Genomic DNA, 7,364 nt, shown 5'->3' on the forward strand with positions numbered 1-7,364 from the left:
AGTAGTACGCGACTTCGATATTCTCTAAGGGCCCATATTGGAAAGATAATTCTATATGCAGAGTAACTTACAGTACAATGCTTGTTGAAGACTCTCGTGATTTCCTACAGAAGATCATGTTAGGTATTTGTTAAACAATGGAGACGCAAAAGTTATCCACAGTCGTTAGATTTAGTTGATTTTAAATCGTCTGGTTATCCGCTGTGAAGAGGGGCGCCGCTGCACGTGGCGGTGATGGGTCATCATTGGTTACAACACACACAAACTCTGGTTACAGTTGCAGGTCCCCAATGAGATTATGTTTCTGTTCACATTGTTATTTTTATGGTTTGCTATTTTTGTTTGTGGTGGAGGGTTTGTTATTGTTGTTCATGGAGACAGTAATTGTGTTGTTGTTGTAGGATTTTGGGGGTGACTGCAGTGGTGGAATGGGAAATGAGCATTTGCAGTGTTGAGTCTTGTATAATTGTAATATTGAGATCATTGTTGTCGAATTAAGCGTGATTTTGTTCTTAACCTTAAGTTGTTGGAAAGAAGATAAGGGGAAGGAGGAGAAAAAGAAGAAAGGAAGGAAGAGAATGGGTATAATGAGAAGGAAAAAAATATGAAAAGTGTAAAAAATAAACTTTCTTATATTTTGCAGTCTTTGTCTTGTTAAACACGTGCATGTAAGTTGTGTAAACACTAAATGGAGTAATAAAAAATTAATTTATGCTAAGATTATTATTTAAAAAAATAATTTGATAGTTAATATTTCTTTAATAATATATAATTTAAGAATTAATATTCAACTCATTACATAAGGTTGAATTTACAATAGACATTCTCTCTCATTTAAGATATTGAACTACGTTATAGTTATACCTGTCTTGCTTCAATAAGTTCCAACATAGCCCTGTTGTTTGCTTCCACATCTACCATCGACTTTATAGTTAACCCATCCTTACTCAAATTATGGGATGTTTCAAATTATCAAATTCAATTTGTGATCAGATTGAAAGTATGACAACCAAGTTCTTTTGGATGTGGAGAATATTCATTGGCCAAGTTAAGGCAGGAGAAATCCACCAAATCAAAGAACACAAGCTGGACCACTTTAGAATGACTAGAGCCTTCAATAAGGTTGTTTTAACAAAATAATGGTGGAAATTGTTACACTATATTTAAATCTTTTAACTCTTTTTAGTTTTTACTTAACTGAAAAGTACAACAAGAATAACAAAAATTAAGCGTGAACCAAATTATTTATGCGAATGCAGGTTTCTCTTGTCACTTTCATTACATTACATGTTGCCTATTATTTATTGCATTGCTTGTGCTTGTTGAGATCGTTGTTATGTTATGCTATGGGATTCGATTACTATTGTGTGAAAGTTACCCTTCTCTTAAGTTATGTTTTCAACACTTCATTTGGTTTGATATTTAGATTTTTGTCTTCCGTCCCCATTGATAACCATGAAACCCCTAAACTATCTGGTGTATGCAACTAACAGGTAATTACTCTGTCTATCACTGGGGCGTTGAATGCAGTCTTAACTGAAGAACATAGAAAGGAAATATGCCGTTACCTCTATAATCATCAAGTAAGAACTTCAAGCCATTTTGCTCCTTAATCTACGGGCTTCTCCCAGTAGTTCTCCTAATTAGTTAAAGAACAAGGATGGTGGGTGGGGTTTGCATATTGAAGGTCCTAGCACCATGTTTGGCTCTGTCTTGAGTTATATTACTCTGAGATTGCTAGGTGAGGGACCTAATGATGGACAAGGGGAAATGGAGAAGGCACGTGACTTGATTCTAGGGCATGGCGGTGCTACTTATATAACGTCATGGGGGAAGATGTGGCTTTCAGTTAAGATCTTAACCTTATTTTGATGATAGATATGACATATTGGTATATTTATTTCTAATTTTGTTGTGGGATAGGTACTTGGAGTTTATGAATGGTCCGGAAATAATCCCCTGCCCCCTGAGATATGGCTCCTTCCATACATGCTTCCATTTCATCCAGGTTCTTGCTCTTTGTTCTGTTTTCTTATGTTTTAACTTGTTCACAAAGAAGACATATTAGGGAAATGTGCAAAAAGGAAATGTGAAAAAAAAATTCCAGGGTAGGAACAACTAGCCGCTTAACTGGTTAACAGTGTTAATCTCAGTTGCTTCTTAAATTAGAAATGCTTTTGTCTATAATTCCTATTTCTATTTTTTGTAGATTCTCCTATATATTTATTATGTTCAACGGAAGCTTCACTCTTTTACAGTTGACTGTTTCTTGTTAAGATTTCTACAAATGTATAGGTGTTCTGATCAATAAGATCTACTTGTAAATCTTTGTTCAAACATTTTTCCCCTTAATGTGGTTAAGTTGAGAGGAATGATTATTTTATAGTATACTGATGGTGGTGGAATCCTGCAGCTTAATTTAGAAGCCTGAGTTTGTTGGTGGAGAAATAAATTTAGTTTGGGTTGAATAAGGTCACTTAAATTTGTACAAAAGATTTATTATATAATGTTTATACTAAGTTTTTGTTTTGTTGTTCAGTCTGTAGAGACCTTTTGTGATTTGGTTCGGAATTTATGTTGTGGGGAAAAAAGAAAGCTATTTTACAGATAAGAATATTCGTGATTATGAACATAAATAGAATGTTAGGGCCCTTTGGGGTGGTTTTAAATTTTGAGTTTCAATATTTTAAAAAATAACAACCAGATTTAGTTTTTGTTTCAAATTTTTTTTAAACCAGTTCTTAAAATATGATTAGTTTCAAATAAAATTATTTTGAAAGTTTCATATCGTATTAAAATTAGTTTAAGAGTGCTTTTATATGGTGATGACGACAATGGTGATGATAGCAACGGTGACGATAGAGATATTCGTGATGTTTGTGGTGGCGATGACAGTGGCATTGGTTGTGTTGACGGTGACGATGTGGTGGTGGTAGCGGTGTTGGTGGTGACATCTAATGATTACGGTGTTGTTGTTGTTAGTGGTGACAGAGGTGATGTTTGTGATGATTGCGACGACGTTGATGGTGACAGTAACAAATGTGGTATTAGTGGTAGCAATTTTAGTGGTGTTAGTAGTGGCTATGATGGTGGTGATGGTAATGTCAGTGACAATGGTAGTAACAGTGACGGTGGTGATGGTGGTGGTGGCAACCAGTTATGGTAGTGACAATAATGGTGATGGTGTTGGTGGCAACAAAGTTGGTGGTGGCGATAGTGATACCAGTGGTTGGCAACAGAGTGTCATTATCAAATGTGAGAAATCTATTTTTTTTAAATAAAAATCAAATTCACAAAACTTTTTTTTCTTGGTTTTGAAAATTAGTGTAAAATGTTTCAAAAATTACTTAAAAATCATTTCAGCTCCATTTCTGCCAAAAATGTTGTTTTGAAATTTGTATTTGAAATCCAAAAACTTGCAAGCACCCCAAACGGGCCCTTAGAAATTTAATATAAAATCATTCATATGCATTTATCTCAAGTTTTTGGAATTGTTGTTTCATGGCATGGTATTACATCCTCTATGACCAAGTAGTTTGAATTTCACTCCTTGGTGTCTTCATTCTTATAAAAAGTTGAATATTAGCACAAGGTAGGTGGACTTGTGCATTATCCACGCTTTCAAGTCCAAAGGACTCTTGCATGAGGGGATGCGTTAGAGATGTAATATAAAATTATTCATGTGCTTGCCTTCACCTTAAAGCTTAAAGCTTTTGGGATTGTTAGCTCTTGGCATTTTGTATCCACATTTTTCAAAGAAGGCATTTGTCCATGAGTTGATGTGGTATATGATTTTCCTGAGAAAAACTTGATATTCATGAATTTTAATAAAATGCTTTCATTGTTAAATTGGTTGTCTTTAGTCAGCTTGAACATTGGTAAGTCTACTTATGAGACTGTAACGGTTAATAGTTGGTTCATGAGTGGAGTCAATAGAAACATGGTAACTAACCCTGCCCCCTAAGTATAAAGATTTTATGGCAGAGCAATTCTCGTTTTTCTTTTTTCGATTCTAATGGATGGTTTACGTATATGTCTTATTTTTACTTTACATCTGGATCTATGTTTGCTTTCTTCTTTAATCCATATTATAAGGTCAAAGGTGAGTTAATGGACTCAGAAGTTCTAGGGACTCAAATTTACTTCTCCAGAAGAAGGATAAACCTACAAAATGTACTCCTCTTAGAGTTAAAATAAAAGAACAAATCACCTCCATAACTAAAAAAAGCTTGGAAAAAGTGACTTGGTGTGTCAAAACAGAGATAATGCAACAAAGAAGTTACCTGGTTGTAGAAAACAATAATTAACTGAAGATCTTTATATTTGGTATTGCTTAGAGAAACATGAATCTTTACTATGTGCATCCAAGTTGTATATGCATTTCATACTTGCAATTTCCAATTACTTGGCTACATTCTTTAATTTGTTTTGTGATATCCTTAGCAGATTAATGGAATTTTCTTTCTAGCTGACACGGATTGACAATTTGAAATTAAATCTCCAGGTATGTTCCATTCTTGACGAGACACTGCAAGCAGTTGGTGCTAAAGCAATGGTGGTCGGACATACTCCTCAAACTATAGGTGTAAATTGGTAAGAGAAGATATCTATTTAAAGATGGTTAAAATAACCTCAAGTTGTCTAAATTTGATAATGTTGTATCTTACTATGCTTGAATTTTGACTTAAATGCAAATACAATATCTAGGCCTTTTAGTTCGTTGTGGATGCATGGAACAGTTCTATTAACTGAAATTAGTTCTTTGCTTCCTACAGTAAATACAATTGTAGCATATGGCTCAAAGATTGCGGAATGTGCAGTGGAGTTTTGAATTCAAGACCAGAGGTAAAACAAACTAATCCATGAGCACAATGTCCTTAATGAATGCTTTTGGTTATATACTAAATATTATAAGAGATAATCACATGTTTCTTAATCTTTCTTCTGGCTGCCGAGTGCCCAGTTCCCATGGAAAAGGCTTGAATTTTTTGTGGGGAATGTAGCACTGTTATTGGCATCGGAACTATGTAAATAAGTAAATTCCATTTATTATCTTGATAGTTCATGTTTCTTTAGATTTTGATCGACTTAAAATAGTTTTTGGAATTTACAGTTGTTTTCGTATTTTTCAGGTTCCTCTATAAATTATAGACGAGAAAGCAAGAGTTATAAGTTGCAAAAGGGACAGACACAGTGAACTTCAAGCTGCTGAATATACATAAGAAACAAACAAATGATTTAACATGTATATTAAATTACAAGTTGCCTGTTGATTGATTCTTTTGTTACAGATTCAATTCAAAATTTGGAAGTAATTGTTATTTGTTGACAAGTGTTACACATTTGTAAGTTGAAACTTTCCACCCAATTAGAGTTCCCCCTGCCCCCCACCTAAACCATTCTTTAATATTTTTGGGTTAATGTTAGAGTGAATTCTCCTGTTCATAGTTTCAACTTCACTCGAAGGATTAAGGTGAGAAATCGTTCCTCTCATAATTACCTGCACTTAAGAAGGACGAATTCTACATTGTAAATGTAATCCTTGATTACTTCATCTTTTGCTATATATTTTTTTTCATTATGTATATTCTATTCATCTTTTTTTAAGCGCAAATTCTACTACCATGTTTAATCCATTTGTTTGCGTTCTAATCCTTACTTCCTGTGTTCTTATGGTTACCAATTTGTCCTACTTGACTGAATAATTGACACAGGTCATAAGCGTGCGTTCTAGGTTGAATTAACGGTGGGAAAGCACTCCGTTGATACAAATATTATTGATACAATGTACACTACACATAGTTGATTGTTCCTTTTTGATAGGTATAATTCAATCCTTATTGATTAAAATTTAGTGACTGACACCACAAGAGCATTGCCTACTTCTACTTTTGGAGAGTTAATGCATTAGCTTCTGAAAGGTTTTCTGAAATCATTTTCTTTTGGAGCTATTTTTTAGGTGTTAAAGGATTGTCTTGATGCACTGTTTTTGGAGGGGTGAAATGTTAATTGATTACATTCTTTCAGAACTGATTATTATTCAGATGTTTTTCATTTCTACTGTCAATTTATTATAGAACTCATATAGTAGACTCTTACTTGTATGTATTATAGAAGTTATAACTGCTGAGGTTTTATTACATTTTACTAAGGGATTGCTCGAGAATCAATGTGATATGCTCATGCAATTACAAGTTTATGTCATGTTCAGACAATCATAGAGTTGGATAACTGTGTGGTATGCTACAGAATGCGCGATATAGCTTTGCAAAGGACGTATGATAAAAATAGCCTGAACATCACACATGATAACAATAGCCTCAACTTTATTGTACATCACTTTGTTATAATAATTTATGTTGTGTGAATTTTCTACCATGTATAGCAAAGCTAAGCATTGAATTTTAATTTTTCGTTCACTTGTTTTTTTTTATTAGCTATTCAAACAATTTGGGACGGGTTTTAATTGTTGATTTTGACCTTGATATTAATATGCTTGCTGTATTTCTGATTTTTAGTTAAATATTATCTTAACAGAATACAAAAAATAATAATTATATGTTAATAATTTAAAAATATGTGATTTCATTTCTATCATCATAAAAAGTAACCCTCGTTTAGGCTTTTTTATATTTCTTTTCAATAAAAACAACTGCTCATAAATATTGCTATTGTAAAAGTAGACCTCATTTAGTCTTATTTTTATAATTTTAAATTTTGTAATAATTATTTTGAATATATTCAAATAATTTTATAATTACACATTTTATAAAATCATCTCATTTTAAGTTATGTTAAATTTTGAAAAAAAAAATTAACTTTAGTAATTGATAAACCTATCAATCCTTGCATTGCCCAAGTCATCCAACTAGTATATATAAAAAGAGAAAATCAAATTATACTAATATAATTTTAATAAATTATCACATCATTGGATTAAAAATTTGTTTCACATAGATTATATATACAAAATTTTATATTAATTTAAAACCATTTATTACCTCATTCATATAAAATAAAATCTACTTAATATAAACTTTAATTTTCAAAATATATTAAAATATGAATAATTTGATTATCTTATTGTTATTCAACTTTAACAAAAATTTGATATATAATCTTAGTAATATATAGATATAATTAAATAATTAGATAAATAATATTAAGTTATTAAATGATGGAATAATTATTTAAGGTGTAACAATAATAATTTAATCCTCCTCATATATATAACTTATGTTATTCTCAAAATACTAAAGTTCATTTGCACACTCTCACTTTAACTTATTAGGTCTAGCACTGTTTGTAAGCTCATTTTCCATTTATTTTAGGAGACAAATCCTAATTGCACTGTAAGCACGTAC

General features: G+C 32.0%; 1 long non-coding RNA gene across 4 annotated transcripts; it reads left to right on the forward strand.

Annotated features, from left to right (window-relative positions):
- The first annotated feature begins 1,312 nt into the window (after nt 1-1,312).
- LOC100798049 (uncharacterized) lies at nt 1,313-6,090 on the forward strand. 4 transcript variants are annotated; one of them, XR_001389661.3, is made up of 6 exons: nt 1,313-1,583; nt 1,654-1,848; nt 1,924-2,008; nt 4,505-4,593; nt 4,776-4,845; nt 5,133-6,090. It is a non-coding gene; the product is annotated as an uncharacterized lncRNA (long non-coding RNA). The 4 variants fall into 4 exon arrangements; XR_005892456.1 differs by having other exon boundaries at nt 1,734-1,848; XR_005892455.1 differs by having other exon boundaries at nt 1,314-1,583; nt 1,742-1,848.
- Nucleotides 6,091-7,364: the final 1,274 nt, after the last annotated feature.

This window comes from Glycine max, chromosome 8, assembly GCF_000004515.6.
Source record: "Glycine max cultivar Williams 82 chromosome 8, Glycine_max_v4.0, whole genome shotgun sequence".
NCBI classification, from domain to species: domain Eukaryota; kingdom Viridiplantae; phylum Streptophyta; class Magnoliopsida; order Fabales; family Fabaceae; genus Glycine; species Glycine max.